The sequence below is a fragment of the Amblyraja radiata genome, chromosome 27 (genome assembly GCF_010909765.2).
Source record: "Amblyraja radiata isolate CabotCenter1 chromosome 27, sAmbRad1.1.pri, whole genome shotgun sequence".
In the NCBI taxonomy this organism is placed as follows: Eukaryota; Metazoa; Chordata; class Chondrichthyes; order Rajiformes; family Rajidae; genus Amblyraja; species Amblyraja radiata.
The window spans coordinates 24,893,775-24,911,566 of record NC_045982.1 but is presented as its reverse complement, the minus strand read 5'-3'; positions in this window follow the sequence as shown (position 1 = coordinate 24,911,566).

The window sequence follows — 17,792 nt, the reverse complement described above, 5'->3', positions numbered from 1 at the left end:
AGACCAACATAGTCTGTGAATGCAGCGTTGTTTCCCATGTGGAATATTCCATCATTTCTGTTGCTCCTAGTACTGGACTTCATTGTGAAATGCATGTTGGAAGATTGGGAAGTGGTAAGTTGTGTGGAAAACCAGTGTTTAACTGTGTTAGACTGGCATATATAGGGTAGGATGAAGTATTTTACCCATGGTGGAAATGTCCAATACCAGAAGGCGAAGATTTAAGATGAGAGAGGGAAAGTTTAAAGGAGATGTGGGGCAAGTTATTTTACACACTCTATGGTGGTACATGGAATTTGCAGCCAAGCAATTGGTGGAAATAGATACAACAGCAATGTTTAAAAGATATTTAGATGTGAAGTGGCAGGAGGTGCAGAGACGTGGATCATGGGAGATGCCATTAGTTTATCTTGGCAGCATAGTCGGCAAAGACATTGTGGCCTGTAGGTAGGCACAAAATGCTGGAGTAACTCAGCAGGTGAGGCAACATCTCTGGAGAAAAGGAATGGGCGATGTTTCGGGTCGAGACCCTTCTTCAGACTAATGTCAGGGGAGGGGGCGGGACAAATATAGAATGTAGGCGGAGATAGTAAGACTAGTGGGAGAACTGGGAAGGGGAAGGGGATGGAGAGAGAAAGCAAAGGGTATTTTCATATGGCTGCGGTGTAAACTACCCAAGCGAAATATGAGGTGCTGTTTCTCCAATTTGCGCTGCGCCTCACTCTGACAATGGAGGAGGCCCAGGACAGAAAAGTCAGATTGGGAATGGGAGGGGGAGTTGAAGTGCTGGGCAATTGGGAGATCAGGAAGGTTAAGACAGACTGAGCTGAGGTGTTCAGTGAAATGATCGCCGAGCCTGCGCTTGGTTTCGCCGATGTAGAGAAGGTGATACCTGGAAGTAAAGGGACAGTACGTGGGGCGGGGAAAGTACATGGGGAGGGGGTGGTTTGGGTGGGAAGGTACGAGATGACTAGGGGGTTTCGGAGGGAATGGTCTCAGTGGAAATCATAAACAGGTGGAGATGTGAAGATGTGGCCAGTAGTGGGATCCCGTTGGAGGTGGCGAAAATGTTGGAGGATTATATGCTGTATGCGACGGCTGATGGGGTAAAAGGTGAGGACAAGGGGGGACTCTGTTCTTGTAATGAATGGGGGGAGGGGGAGTAAGAGCAGAGCTGCGGGATATCGAGGAGACCGTAGTGAGAGTCTCATCCATAATGGAAGAAGGGAACCCCATTTCTCTAAAAAACGATGGCATATCAGATGCCTTAGTATGGAACACTTCATCCTGGGTGCAGATGAGGCGTAAACGGAGGAATTGGGAGTAGGGGATAGAATCTTTACAGGAAGCAGGGTGGGAACAAGTGTAGTCAAGATAGTCAGTAGGTTTGTAGTAGATGTTGGTCAATAGTCTGTTTCCTGTGATGGAGGCGGTGAGATCTAGAAACGGTATGGAGATGTCGGTGATGGTCCAAGTGAATGTGAGTGCAGGTTGGAAATTATTGGTGAAGTTGATGAAGTTGTGGGCTGCAGGGCCTATTCCTGTGCTGTACTGTTCCAATGAAAAGAGACACAAAATGCTAGAGTAACTCAATGGAACAGGCAGCATCTCTGGACAGAAGGAATGGATGATGTTTCACGTCAAGACCCTTTTTCAGACTCCAGTCAGAGATGCTGCCAGTCACTGTTCTTCAGTGTAAACCACATCTGCAGTTCCAGGTTCTGTGTGTGTGAGCATTCCTCTGGCTTCAGGCATAATTTCTGTCTTAATGGAACTAATTGATGTGACACTGACTACCTGCCTTGTTAATGTTGCAACAGAGAATGTCAACGAGCCGGTTTTGTGATAAAGTTCCACCCCATCCCTGATGTGACACATAGCTCAGTACTCCACCCAACCTAACATACCCACAGTCACGGCTGAAAAACAAAGCTCCTGTTACAGACATTCTGCATGTGGTCCTGGGAACAATGACATTAATGGGGAGCTTATCCCCTCTCATTCAGTGGACACAACTTCCCCATGAACATAATCAAGACATCAAGAGTCAAGATTGTTTACTTGTCATATTACTGAAACGGAACAACAAAATTCTGACTTGCAGCAGCATAACTTTTCTGTAAACACAGTGTGAAGGTTTTTGTCGGAGGCAAGGCTCTGTTGTGACTAGCACAAGAAGACACGTCCACCACCGAGTTAAAGAGCATCTTTATTCAGCAATCACTGCTTTTTATAATTTAAGGTCACCTGGCCTCAGTCTTGAGGCTCAGGCACGAGTTTCTACTTTAGATTACACAATCTAATTACTTGGCCTCCATCACGAGGATCAGACACAAGTTTCACAAGCTTCTACTTTAGATTACATATATATTTATATTACATATATTACATTTCGTGCCCAGACATCACACACAGTATTGAATAGATCACATAATAAACAAAGAAAGAAGTTCAAGAAATAAAAACCCCAATATTTGTGCAAAACAAAATCCCAAAGTCCCTCGGGCAACTAAGACAGTTCACAGTTCAAAGTTTAGTTGGTGTTTTTGATATTCAATAGCCTGATGGTTGTTGGGAGGAAGCTGTTCCTGTACTTGGAGGTCATGATTTTCTGACTCCTTATTACTGATGGCAGGAGTGAAATGAGAGCATGGCCAGGGATCCTTGATGTTGTTGGCTGACTTTTTAAAGCAGCGGCCCCTGTAGATTCCTTCGATGACGGGGAGGTCAGTACCTGTGATGCACCGGGCAGTGTTCACCACTTTGTGTAATCTCCTTCATTCCTGGTTCGAGTTGCCACGACACAGGCTGTGATGCAACGGAAATATGCTCTCTACCGCATACTAGTAGAATTTCAAGAGAGAATTTGTCAGTGTACAGAATCTCCTCAATCTTCTAAGGAAGAAGAGATGTTGATGGACTTTCTATATGATTGTATCAATGTGATATGTTAAGGACAGAACGTCAGAGATATGCATGCCTAAAAAGATTAAGTTGTTGACTCTCTCCACCATTGACACGTTGATGAAGACAGATTTGTAGAGCCTTGGCCATCCTCTTCTGAAGACAACAATTAGCTCCTTGGTCTTACTGACATTGAGGGCAAGGTTGTTGTTCTGGCACCATTCAAACAGACGATTGATCTCCCTCCTATACTCTGACTCATCATTACCTGTAATTCATCCAACAACGGTGGTGTCACCGGTGAATTTAAAGATGGAGTTGGAACTATGTCCATCTACACAGTGTTTAAGAAGGAACTGCAGATGCTGGAAATTCAAATGTACACAAAAATGCTGGAGAAACTCAGCGGGTGCAGCAGTAATCTCCTTTATCTCCTTCGCTCCATAGATGGTGCTGCACCTGCTGAGTTTCTCCAGCATTTTTATGTACCTTCCAGCTACACAGTTATGGGTATAGAGTGAATAGATCAGAGGGCTGAGAATATAGCTTTGGGGTGCTCCTTTGCTGATGGTTATCAAAGAGTTATTGATGTTGCTGCCAATTCTTGCAGCTTGTGTTCTGTTTGATGAGGAAGTTGAGGATCCAGTTGGATTGGAACGCACCGCAACCCATTTCCTGCGGTTGGTGACAAGTTTGCAGCAGATTATGCTGTTGAACGATGAGCTGTATTCGATGAACAATGGCCTGGCCTATGTTTTTTTATTGTCCAAGCAGTTTGGTGCAGGGTGGAGAGTCTGCAAAATCACATGGACCATTGATTTATTGTGGCGGAAGGCAAGTTGTAGTGGGTCCAAGCTCTAGCCAAGATCGGACTTGATATGTGCCACAACCAACCTTTCAAAACATTTCATCATTGGTGCCAGCGGTCAATAGTCATTAAGGTATGACACCTTAAGGGCCTGTCCCACCAGCATAACATGGTCTCTTGAGCCATACGGCCTCGCGGGGCCGGTCCCACTTCGATCGCCGGAGCCGTATGTAGTTGTGCGGAGCTGGTCCCGACATCGAGCGGGGCTCCGAAAAACTGACCGTGTTTAAAAATTCTGCACGGCAACGGCCTGCCGGCCCGCAGCCACCTCGACGTCATGTCACTCACTCGACCTCCGCGCGACTCCCGCTTCTGGTTTGGTCGCGCTTGCCGCATGCAGGCGCATGCTGGTGGGACAGACCCTTTACTCTTTTTGAGCACTGGTATTATTGATACTCTTTTCAAGCAGGTGGGAACCTCAAACCTCAATAATGAGAGGCTGACGAGGTCTGCAAAAACTCCAGCTAGTTGGTCCATGCAGGTTTTGAGAATATTATACCATTAGGTTGGGATGTTTTCTGAGAGTTCACCCTCTTTAAGGACCTTCTGATATACGGAAACAGGGTTGTAGAACATAGTGTTACAGTTACAGTGCAAAGAAAAAAAGTACAAGGGTGTTACGAGGTAGATAGGAAGATCAGGATTGGCATGTGAGAAGTTCGATCAACAGTCTGATATCAGCGGCTAAGAAGCTGTTCTTGAATATGCTGGAATGTGCTTTCAAACATTTGTGTCTTTTGCCTGAGGGTATGTTCAAGGAGGTAACCAGCAGAGTGCACAGGGTTAGGAATGGTCAGGTGGTGTCTGTCAAGGTGTCACATCACTGGCCGGTGCACAAGGTGAGAGCTCACAGTGTCGGGAGGTGAATTAGGATGGAAAGAAGAGTGGTTGCACCTGGAACAGCAATAGGTGGATAAATGTGTCTTTCTCAGGATAGAAGGATGTAACGTGTAGAGGCCCACAGATCAGTTCTTAAACCTCAATTACTCACAATTTCTATCCACGACTTGGAGAGGGTGGGGCAGAGTGTAAAGCCTCCATGTTTTCTGATAACCCACAAACGTGAGCAAGTGCAAGATCATGCACATCGTTCAGGGGAAACTAAATGCGGACTATTTTCTCAATGGAGAAAGACCACTGGTGACCGAAACACAAGCAATTCTTGGGGTTCTTGAACACAAATCACAAGAAGTTATCCAGCATTAGCAGCAGGTGCTGGGAAAGCAATTGTCCTGTTGGCCTTAATTACAAAAGGATTGAAGTTTGGAAAAGGGAAGTATTGTTACAGTGGTAAAGGAGATTGACTGGGATGAATGTAGGGAAGGGAGACTGGTCCTACCAGGTGTGGCTGGAGTATTTTGATCCATATTCTCTGGATGTCAGATGAATGAGGGGAGACCTGTGGGGATTCAATGGGTACGTGAGGTAGATGTTGAGATGTTTCCATGAATGGGAGAGTCTAAATGAGAGACGTAGTCACAACATATGGGAACAGTCATTTAAAACTAAGATGTGCAGGAATTTGCTCACTCAGGGTCTAGTGAAATTCTGGGAGTCTCTGCCTCAGAGGGTTGTGAAGGCTGCATCAATGGAGGTCGGAAAGGAGGGATCGGGGAATTGAGGTTAACGGGATGGGTACAGAGCGATGAGTCCCGGTGCACATCATACATGATCATATTGAGTGGTGGGTCAGGTTTGAGGGGCTAAGTAGCCTCCTCTCTGATCATATTTTCTTATATCCAACTTTTCTTTATATTCATGATTTACAGGTCCCTCTGTCTTATGGCTAGGGAGGAGCGAAGATTTGTTGGAGGAATGGCACTGGAAACTTGGCCTTCTCTGAACATTGCAAACTGCAAATGCATTGAAACTGGTTGAAAATGTTGAAAATGGAAGGATGGGATGAGGCACAGTTTTGCTGCAAGCGGACATTGTGATATATTTCCAGATGAGCATGGTGGGTGTTCCCATGCGCCTGCTATATTCTTGTCCTCCTTGGTTTAATTTAATTTAGAGATACAGCCGACCAGCAATCCCCGCGCATTACCCTACACCCACTAGGAACAATTTTACATTTACACCAAACCAATTAACCTACAAACCTGTAGGACTTTGGAGTGTAGGAGGTCATGGGGAGAACGTACAAATTCTGTCATGGGAATCGAACCCGAGTCTCCGGCGCTGCATTCGCTGTAAGTCAGCAACTCTAGCGCTGCGCCACCGTGATTTGGTGGTGGAGTTCATGGGTTTGGGAAGTGCAGACACATTGGCCTGAGTGAGCATCTGCAGTGCGTTGTGCAGAGGTACACACTGCAGCCACTGTGTGTCTGTGGTGGAGCGAATTCATGTTTAGGTTTACAGATAGCCTGTCAATTGAGCGGGCTGCTCTGACCCTGTGGCCACAGTGTAAGTGGGCAGACTCACTGACTGTGGAGTAATTGATGGTGGAGGACTCGACAGCGGTAATGTCAGTGATGGCACCATGTGTGTCTGGACTCTCTCTTGTTGAACTTGCCCATTGTCTCCCACTTCTGTGGTGCCAATGTTACTGGTCACTCACCAACCCACACCTCAACGTAGTCGAGGTCCAGTGATAGAAATCCAGTGATTTCCGATTCCCATTAGAAACGAGAATGGTGCCGGAGGATTGGCGTACTGCGCATGTTGTTTCATTATTTAAAAAGGGTTCTAAGAGTAAACCTAGCAATTATAGACCTGTTAGTTTGACATCAGTGGTGGGAAAATTAATGGAAAGGATACTTAGAGATAATATATATAATTATTTGGATGAACAGGGTCTGATTAGGAACAGTCAACATGGATTTGTGCCTGGAAGGTCATGTTTGACTAATCTTCTTGAATTTTTCAATTTAGGGTTACTAGGGAAATTGATGAGGGTAAAGCGGTGGATGTTGTCTATATGGACTTCAGTAAGGCCTTTGACAAGGTTCCACATGGAAGGTTGGTTAAGAAGGTTCAATTGTTGGGTATTAATGGTGGAGTAACAAGATGGATTCAACAGTGGCTGAATGGGAGATACCAGAGAGTAATGGTGGATAACAGTTTGTCAGGTTGGAGCCCAGTGACTAGTGGGGTGCCTCAGGGATCTGTGTTGGGTCCACTGTTGTTTGTCATATACAACAATGATCTGGATGAAGGTGTGGTAATTTACTTGGATTAGTAAATATGCAGATGATACTAAGATAGGTGGTGTTGTGGATAATGAAGTCGATTTTCAAAGACTACAGAGAGATTTAGGCCATTTGGACTGAAAGATGGCAGATGTAGTGTAATGCTGATAAGTGTGAGAATAGAATAGAATAGAATAGAATCTTTAATTGCCACGCAACCAGGGTTGGTGGTATTTGGGTTCGGTACATGATGGTACACTGCTTTTGTTACATACCACTAATAACACAGATCACCGTAATAAAGTGCATCCATACCACATCACAAATCACAAATCTCACCAACAATACATAGTGCAAAAGAACAAACAAAGACCATAGACAAGACACTGTATACATCAAAAGTCATATTATTGTCTGATTATTGGACGGAATTGAGAGTTCTTATTGCTGAGGGGAAGAAACTGTTTTTAAAGCGGGTGGTTTTAGTAGCAAGTGACCTGAGGCGCCTCCCCGAAGGGAGAGACTGAAAAAGGTGATTTGCTGGATGGGAGTGGTCCGAGATGATCTTTTTTGCCCGTCGTGAGGTACGTTGGAGATAACTGGAATGGATTGAGGGGAGGGGGGAGTTGATGATCCTGGAGGCCTTGGAGACAATGCGTTGTATTCTGTGTAGTGAGTGACTATCGGTGTTACCGTACCAGACTGTGATTGAGGAGGTGATGATGCTTTCAATGATTGATTGATAGAAACGGACCAGGAGGTGTTTATCGACTCTGAACTTTTTGAGCTGTCTGAGGAAATATAGGCGTTGTTGACCTTTCTTGATGACGTGGTCTGCATTGATGTGCCATTTTAGATTATTGGAGATATAGGTGCCTAGAAACTTAAATGAGTTCGTGGAGGTTATGGGGTGAGAGTTGACATGGACCGGGGGTTTGTGGTTTTGATTGCGTCTGAAATCTATGATGATTTCTAAGGTTTTTGAAGTATTAAGCTGGAGGTTGTTGTCTGCGCACCATTTGACTGCGCTATCGACTGTTAGATGGTATTGTGATTCTTTGTTGTCTGAGGTGCTATATCTTGGCAGGACAAATCAAAATAGGACGTACATGGTAAATGGTAGCGAATTGAGGAATGCAGTTGAACAGAGGGATCTAGGAATAACTGTGCATAGTTCCCTGAGGGTGGAATCTCATGTAGATAGGGTGGCAAAGAAAGCTTTTGGTGTGCTGGACTTTATAAATCAGAGCATTGAGTATAGAAGTTGGGATGTAATGTTAAAATTGTACAAGGCATTGGTGAGGCCAATTCTGGAATATGGTGTACAATTCTGGTCTCCAAATTATAGGAAATATGTCAACAAGATAGAGAGAGTACAGAGGAGATTTACTGGAATGTTGCCTGGGTTTCAGCAACTAAGTTACAGAGAAAGGTTGAACAAGATAGGTCTTTATTCTTTTGAATGCAGAAGGTTAAGGGGGGGACTTGATAGAGGTCTTTAAAATTATGAGGGATAGACAGAGTTGACGTGGATAAGCTTTTTCCATTGAGAGTAGGTAAGATGCAAACAAGGGGACATGATTTGAGAATTAAGGGACAAACGTTTGGGGGCAACATGAGGGGGAACTTCTTTATTCAGAGAATGTGTGGAATGAGCTACCAGTGAAAGTGGTGAAGGCAGGTTCGTTTTTATCATTTAAAAATAAATCGGATAGGGATATGGACAGAAAAGGAATGGAAGGTTATTGTCTGAGTGCAGGTAGATGGGACTAGGTGAGAGTATGTGTTCGGCACGGACTAGAAGGGCCGAGATGGCCTGTTTCCATGCTGTAATTGTTATATGGTTATAGGTGGACGTGGGTCAAGTCTCTTAGAATCACAGTGAGAAGCTGTCAGCAACGGCAGACAGAGATCATCCAATTCAGGGAAACACAGAGGAGAAACCACTGGGATCTGCTCCCTGAGATAAGTCAGTGAATGACAGTTGTAATGTGCTGTAACTCAGTCAGACCTGTATTTAGTGTGGTCACCCCTCAATATACAATCTTTTACCACAGGGATGTAGAAATAACTTTACACATCTGCACGATGACCGGATTCCTGAGAGCGGGTGATAGGTTTCCAAGAGCTTGATGCAAAATAAGAGAAATCAGTAAATCATTTTCTCCAGAAACAAACGGAAGTGTAATAGGGAGGTTGCAAGTAAGGTCGTAAGGTCAAAGGGCATGACTCACGGAGCAGCTTAGTCCTTTGGGAGTACAAGGCAGCTTCCGGCTTAATAACACATGAAACACGTACGTTCTTATATGTTAAAAACATTTTGCACTGATCCCCCGACCCCCACCTTCTCAACACTCCTGCCCTCCCCGTAACTTTACTCCTGGTGGCCCAGCCATGCTGACCCAGGCCTGATTCCCCAATAGTTGACATTGTTTTGTGTGCGAGATATGCAGGGTTGCAGGGTTTCGAATATCAGCTAACCAATGACGGCAGTTCTTTGACAAGTACTCCGTATTTCACTGTAGGAAATCCTGGCGACGAGTATTCTGGACCCACTGTCGACATCTGAAATTACAGAAAATATCATATAGGATTAACATAAGAATATCTCATAGGATTAACTTGTAAGAACTAATTTGCTTATAACTACATACCTGCAGAATGGATGACATATCAATTAAATGCAAAAAATGTTTTCAGGGGTGGGAAAAGACATGTATATTGAAGACGCATTTTTCCTCTAATATGTCAATTCATCTTAAATGTAGAAGAGATTAAAATCTTCTTACACTAGCATGCATGCCTTACAACAAGAACAAACCGGAAAATGTACAGCAGGTGCATAAATCCTTGTAGGAGATGCGGCAGGTTCAGAGAACAATTCATAAAGCAAATAGGATGTAATTAATAAAGCAAATAGGATGCAGCGGTATTAATATAAACATTAAAAAATGATGTTACATAAGATAATACATTGTTGGGATCATAAGACTAGAATTGCATAAGGTTATATGTTATATGTCTTTGGTTACACTCATCATACATTAGGAAGGAAATTAGGCATTAATGTGTGTTCCTCGTGGCATGTTGTTGTTACCTTGGATATGGGAGATGCACAAGTGCATCTGAGTCTAGATCAAAGATCATAGTCCCTTCTACGATCTTTGGTCTAGATGTTTAGCTGAATTTGTATGAGAGGCTGAAAGAAATTAGATTATTTATTCTGTCCCATCTCTCCCACTTGATAGCTCAGATAGTCGAGTCCTGGCAACGACTCGACTATCTGAGCTATAGGGAGATATCGGGCAGGCTAAATAATATTTTCACTACATGACAGAAAGTACTACATTTTTTCTGTATTTATACAAAACATGTATACAAAACCCTGAAGAAGGGTTTCGACCTGAAACGTTGCCTATTTCCTTCGCTCCATAGATGCTGCCTCACCGGTGAGTTTCTCCAGCATTTTTGTCACCCATGTGAGTTTTCGATTACATATAACCATTTAGTTCACTGTTGACACAGTTCAGTATTTGCACTGTTCAGTTATTCCAAAGTTGATAATCAGTCTTCATAGCCATATTTTTTTGGGGGGGGGGCTATTTGAAGAAGCCAAAATATTATTATAGGGGTGCTTAAATGTATTTTCTAGTACATAATACTGGGAAAGTAGTTTTGCGTTAGATAGGAAGATTCGAATTGTAAAATGTTTGTTTGGAAGAGCTTGCTGCTTCTTTCTATAGCAGATTTCTTGGGTGGGGAGGGGGGTTCTGTCACTGCCGGTAACATTTTAGCAATTTATATAAACACATCATTACACACTAGTCATTTTCAACCTGCACTGACCCGTTGCTTCGTTTTCAGCCTGCAATTTGGTTCATTGTATTTACATTACAACTTAACGTTTTTCTTTATTATGCATGGCTAGACACATAAAGCTAGTGAGCTGGAATGTCAAAGGTTTAAACCATCCTGTTAAAAGAAGAAAGGGTTTTTCGCATCTTAAACAACTCAAAACATAAATAGCCTTCTTGCAAGAAATTCATATCCGTTGCTCAGACAATGCCCGTCTCTTGTCAGGTTGGGTGGGGCAGGGGTTCCTTTTCCTTTCTCTTCCTTTCAGGCTAAAGCCAGAGGAGTTTCAATCCTTATCAGTCAGAACATTGCCTTTGAGCCACATAATGTGATCTCTGACAAGTTTGGTCGGTATGAAATTGTGACTGGAAAATTATACAATACACTGCTAGTATTTGTCAATGTGTATGCCCCTAATGTAGACGATGTAGGTTTTTTCGAGCGGTTATTTTCATTACTTCCAGATCTGAACACATACTCTCTTATACTCGGTGGTGATTTCAATTGTTGGTTAGATCCTCTATTAGACCGATCCTGTACTAACCCCAGTACAGTAAGTAAATCAGCTTGTTTCATCCTAGCCATTCTCTCCCATTATGGTATATGTGATGTGTGGTGCTCTTTACATCCACAAGATAAGGAATACTAATTTTTCTCACATGTCCATCATACGTATTCTAGAATTGACTATTTCTTTCTTGATAACCAACTTGTACCCCTGGTTCATTCCCGTGACTGTGAGAGTATTGTCATTTCTGATCATGCCCCTATTGCTCTGGCCTTGTCCCTTCCAGATCTCCCTCAAAAGAATAGGCAGTGGCGATTCAATTCAACTTTGCTCTCAGATGATAAGTTTGTAGAGTTTATGGAAAGAGAGATAGCCTTTTTTCTTTCCACTAATATATCCCCTGAAATCTCTAGCCTGATCATATGGGATGCCCTTAAGGCTTACCTTAGGGGGCAGATCATATCTTACACTGCTCAAATGAAGCGGAAATCCAATAAATAGCGTTTAGATCTGGCTCATCAAATTGGAGAAATTGACAAGCAATATGCGCAAACTCAAAATCCAACTCTTTATAAAAGACGATTGGAACTGAAAACCCAATGTGACCGACTCACTCGCTCACTACTCGCTCACTACTCGCTCACTACTCACTCACTACTCGCTCACTACTCACTCATTACTCGCTCACTACTCACTCACTACTCGCTCACTACTCGCTCACTACTCGCTCACTACTCGCTCACTACTCGCTCACTACTCGCTCACTACTCGCTCACTACTCGCTCACTACTCGCTCACTACTCGCTCACTACTCGCTCACTACTCGCTCACTACTCGCTCACTACTCGCTCACTACTCGCTCACTACTCGCTCACTACTCGCTCACTACTCGCTCACTACTCGCTCACTACTCGCTCACTACTCGCTCACTACTCACTTAATTGAACACATACCTTTAAAAAAATAAAGCCATGTTTCATACATATGGAGATAAAACTGAAAAATTACTTGCAAATCAACTTAAAGGTCGTAAAGCGAGACAGAATATTTCTAAAATTCGCATGCTTAATGGCCAGTTCACTTCGGATCACTTGCAAATTAATGACGCTTTAAGAGACTTTTATTCCCAGCTTTATACTTCAGAATCTCAACTGGATCATAAGGTAATGCATAACTTTCTGAGCAGTCTAAATATTCCCAAACTCTCATTAGATTTTAGGGAAAGATTGGATGAACCCATATCACAGGCAGAAATAGCTTCAGCCATTTCCTCAATGCAATCAGGCAAATGTCCGGGACCTGACGGCTTCCCGGCAGAGTTTTTAAAAAAGTTCTCTCTACTCCTCTCCCCACAGTTGTGTTCCATTCTATCTGAATCCTACAGACAAGGTTCTCTCCCTCCATCTTTTGCCGAAGCCTATACTACTCTTATCGCCAAAAAAGGTAAAGATCCAACCAAATGAGCCTCCTACAGACCCGTCTCCCTTCTAAACACGGATGCTAAAATTTTAGCTAAGGTTCTAGCTCGTTTAATGTCCTCCCTACTGAGGACCAAACCAGCTTTGTTAAGAGCAGACATTAATTCTTTAACATATGTCGATTATTAGATATTGTCTACTCTGCTTCTGAGGATGTCCCTGAGTGTGTCGTATTTATTGATGCAGAAAAAGCATTTGACCGCGTTGAGTGGGTCTATCCAAAGATCCTATAGCGGAGCAAGATAGGCTACTCCCGCGAAATGCAATGGGCTGACGTGTAGTACGCTATGGAGGGGATCCTGGGAATTTTTCAGCGCCCATTTTAGTAACCGGAGCATACCCGACCTGACCCGACTCGCAGTGTAATCCAAAGATCTTATAGCAGAGCTATAGGATCTTTGGTGTAATTCTGTTAGTTCACACTTGTGTTAATTCTTGTCAAGAATAAATTTGACTCTGGTAATTGTCTTTTTTAACGGTTTTTTAAATCATTTCTTTTTAAATGGTTCATAGGCTGTGTTTGAGTTGATTTTGTATTAACCGGAACCTACCCGACCCGACCCGACCCGAAGGGTAATCAACGTTGCGGGGGAACAGTTTTTGTGTGTGATATAGGGTTAGATTCATAATTCTGTTAGTTCATAATTCTGTTAATTCTTGTTAAATAAAATAATGTTTATAAATTTTGCCTCTGGTAATTTTATTTTTTAATATTTTTAAAATCATTTCTTTTTAAATGGATCATATGCTGTGTTTGAGGATTTTGTATTACACTTGCACTCTGTAATTCATTCATCTAATCACATTAATGTAATCACACTGTTCACATCTGCAGTATTTGGGAAAATAATAGCAATATGAAGATTCCAGTTGCTCTAGCCCTGGAATGTTACTTAATGTTTTTGTGCTTATTTTCTATTTTCTATGGACTTGTTTCTCCACAAATAAAAAGGGGTCTGGTCTTCCCAATAGCCAGAGAGGGGAATGAGATCTGCCTGTGGGGTTATCTAATTGAAGAATTTCACAAAATTAAATTTGTTTTGAGCAAGATTTACAAAAGATGTATTAACCATATAATAATAACCATATAACAATTACAGCACGGAAACAGGCCATCTCGACCCCTCTAGTCCGTGCCGAACACATAATCTCCCCTAGTCCCATATACCTGCGCTCAGACCATAACCCTCCATTCCTTTCCCATCCATATAACTATCCAATTTATTTTTAAATGATAAAAACGAACCTGCCTCCACCACCTTCACTGGAAGCTCATTCCACACAGCTACCACTCTCTGAGTAAAGAAGTTCCCCCTCATGTTACCCCTAAACTTCAGTCCCTTAATTCTCAAGTCATGTCCCCTTGTTTGAATCTTCCCTACTCTCAGTGGGAAAAGTTTTTCCACGTCAACTCTGTCTATCCCTCTCATCATTTTAAAAACCTCTATCAAGTCCCCCCTTAACCTTCTGCGCTCCAAAGAAAAAAGCCCTAACTTGTTCAACCTTTCTCTGTAACTTAGTTGCTGAAACCCAGGCAACATTCTAGTAAATCTCCTCTGTACACTCTCTATTTTGTTGACATCCTTCCTATAATTAGGCGACCAAAATTGTACACCATACTCCAGAATTGGCCTCACCAATGCCTTGTACAATTTTAACATTACATCCCATCTTCTATACTCAATGCTCTGATTTATAAAGGCCAGCACACCAAAAGCTTTCTTTACCACCCTATCTACATGAGATTCCACTTTCATGGAACTGTGCACAGTTATTCCCAGATCCCTCTGTTCACCTACATTCTTCAATTCCCTACCATTTACCATGTACGTCCTATTTTGATTTGTCCTGCCAAGATGTAGCACCTCACACTTATCAGCATTAAACTCCATCTGCCATCTTTCAGCCCACTCTTCCAACTGGCATAAATCTCTCTGTAGACTTTGAAACTCTTCTTCATTACCCGCAACCCCACCTATCTTAGTATCATCTGCATACTTACTAATCCAATTTACCACACCATCGTCCAGATCATTGATGTACATGACAAACAACAGTGGACCCAACACAGATCCCTGTGGCACCCCACTCGTCACTGGCCTCCAACCTGACAAACAACCATCCACCATTACTCTCTGGCATCTCCCATTCAGCCACTGTTGAATCCATCTTGCTACTCCACCATTAATACCCAACCATTGAACCTTCTTAACCAACCTTCCATGAAGAACCTTGTCAAAGGCCTTACTGAAGTCCATATACACAACATCCACTGCTTTACCCTCATCAATTTCCCGAGTAACATCTTCAAAAAATTCAAGAAGATTAGTTAAACATGACCTTCCAGGCACAAATCCATGTTGACTGTTCCTAATCAGACCCTGTTTATCCAGATGCTTATATATATTATCTCTAAGTATTCTTTCCATTAATTTGCCCACCACTGACGTCAAACTAATAGGTCTATAATTGCTAGGTTTACTCTTAGACCCCTTTTTAAACAATGGAACAACATGCGCAGTACGCCAATCCTCCGGCACTAATCCCGTTTCTAATGACTTAAGGATGATTTTATTCCATGAGCATACAACTGACTAGATTGTGCTGGAAAGAACACACATACATGAATGTGATATAGATGTATATAATCATATAACACACACAATTATATTTCTTCTGATTTTTATATCCAATGATGAACTTTATTTCAGACTAGACAAGGGACATTAAATAATAAACATTGTAAACCTCCCCGCAACATCACACACACTAGGCCCCATCCCACTACCCCCCCCCCCCCGGCACTCCCTCAACTCCCCCCACACTACAATGTCTCCCCCCCTCCTATGCTGTATTCCCTTAACGCACCAGCCCCCAACCCCCACATCTCTCCCCATGCTCTCTGCACCCCGGCCCCTACCCCAACTCTCTCCCCCAAAGATCTTATAGCGGAGCTCCGCTATAAGATCTTTGCTCTCTCCCTCCTCCGGCCCTACCCAACCCTCCTGCGCCACCACTACCCCACTTGCACTACTCCCCTCCTCTCTCACCGCTGCCCCGGGCCGTGCACCTCCCTCTCCCCACTGCCCCGGGCTGCACACCTCCTCACCACGGTCCGCGAACCCCTTCTCCCGGCTGCCCCGGACCCCTTCTCCCCGCTGCCCCGGGCCGCGCTCCCCCTCTCCCCACCCAAGTCAAAGACCAAAGTGAAGATACGGGAGAGGAGGCGGAAGCAAAGATCCGATCTTTGGCCGGAAGCAAGACGGTGGGACAAGATGGGGGAGCAAGATGGCGGAACAAGATGGCGGAGGCTGGTTGCTAAAATGGGTCCTATATTCGCCCATGAATCTGCCCATGACCGTACTACATGTTTTGCGTAGGAGTAGGCCATCTTGCTCTGCTATAAGATCTTTGGGTCTATCTATGGGCTGTTCTGCACAAATTTGGTTTTGGAACGAACTTTATTTCATGGATCAGGTTACAATACTCTCATCCCACAGCCTCAGTTCGGACTAATTCCCAGTTGTCCAAGCCGTTCGACTTGCATCGTGGAACCCGCCAGGGGTGTCCTCCGAGCCCCATGCTTTTTGACTTGGCCATCGAACCACTTGCCATGGCCTTTCGCAGCTGTGAGGACATAGCCGGTATTTGGAGAGGCAGTACACAGCGTAAGGTCTCACTATATGCTGCCGACCTTTTGCTTTTTGTCTCAAACCCAGGCACCTCTCTGCATTCTGCTATGTCACTGCTCAATAATTTTGATCAATTTTCAGGTTATAAGATAAATCTTGGAAAAAGTGAACTGTTTCCTATTAACTGTGAAGTACAACCCTCGGAACTTACCAACTTACCATTCAAAATTGGAAAAAAACAAGCTCTCATACTTGGGCATTTCAGTTACGAGTAAATACAAGGATCTTTTCAAAGAGAATTTTATTATTCTGTTAAACCAGATCAAACAGACGCTAACTAAGTGGTCTCCCCTGTCAATGTCACTTGTCGGCCAGAAAAATTCAATCAAAATGACCATTTAATCAAAGTTTTTGTACCTTTTTCAGGCCTTACCGGTTTTTATCGCCAGGTCCTTCTTTGACCATCTTGACTCAGTTATTTCCTCCTATATATGGAGAGGTAAGCAGCCTCGTTTTAATAAGGCGCACCTTCAAAAAACCAAGTGTTTAAGAAGGAACTGCAGATGCTGGAAAATCAAAGGTACACAAAAATGCTGGAGAAACTCAGCGGGTGCAGCAGCGTCTATGGAGCGAAGGAAATAGACAATATTTCGGGCCAAAACCCTTCTTCAGACTGATTGGGGTGGGGGGGTGGGGGAGAAGAAAGGAAAAAGGAGGAAGAGCCCGAGGGCTGAGGGATGGGAGGAGACAGCCCAAGGGCTGAGGAAGGGGAGGAGACAGCAAGGGCTAACAAAATTGGGAGAATTCAATGTTCATGCCCCCAGGATGCAGACTCCCCAAGCGGAATATGAGGTGCTGTTCCTCCAATTTCCGGTGCTGCTCGCTCTGGCCATGGAGGAGATCCTGAACAGAGAGGTCTGATACGGAATGAGAGGGGGAGTTGAAGTGCTGAGCCACCAGGTTGGTTATTGCGCACCGAGCGGAGGTGTTCGGCGAAACGATAGCCAATGTCTCACCGATGAAGATCAGCTGACATCTACAGCAGCAGATGCAATAGATGAGTTTGGAGGAGATGCAGGTCCTTGTCGCACCTGGAACGACTGCTTGGGTCCTTGAATGGAGTCGAGGGGTGAGGTAAAGGGACAAGTGTTGCATCTCTTGCGATTGCAAGGGAAAGTGCCCGGGGAGGGGGTGGTACGGGAGGGAAGGGAAGGGAAGAATTGACAAGGCAGTTACGGAGGGAGAGGTCTATGCGGAAGGCAGACATGGGGGGAGATGGGAAGATGTGGCGAGTGGTGGGGCCACGTTGGAGGTGGCAAAACTGACGGAGGATTACTTGTTGTATGTGACGGCTGGTGGGGTGAAAGGTGAGGACTAAGGGGACTCTGCCATTGTTGCGAGTGGGGGGATGGGGAG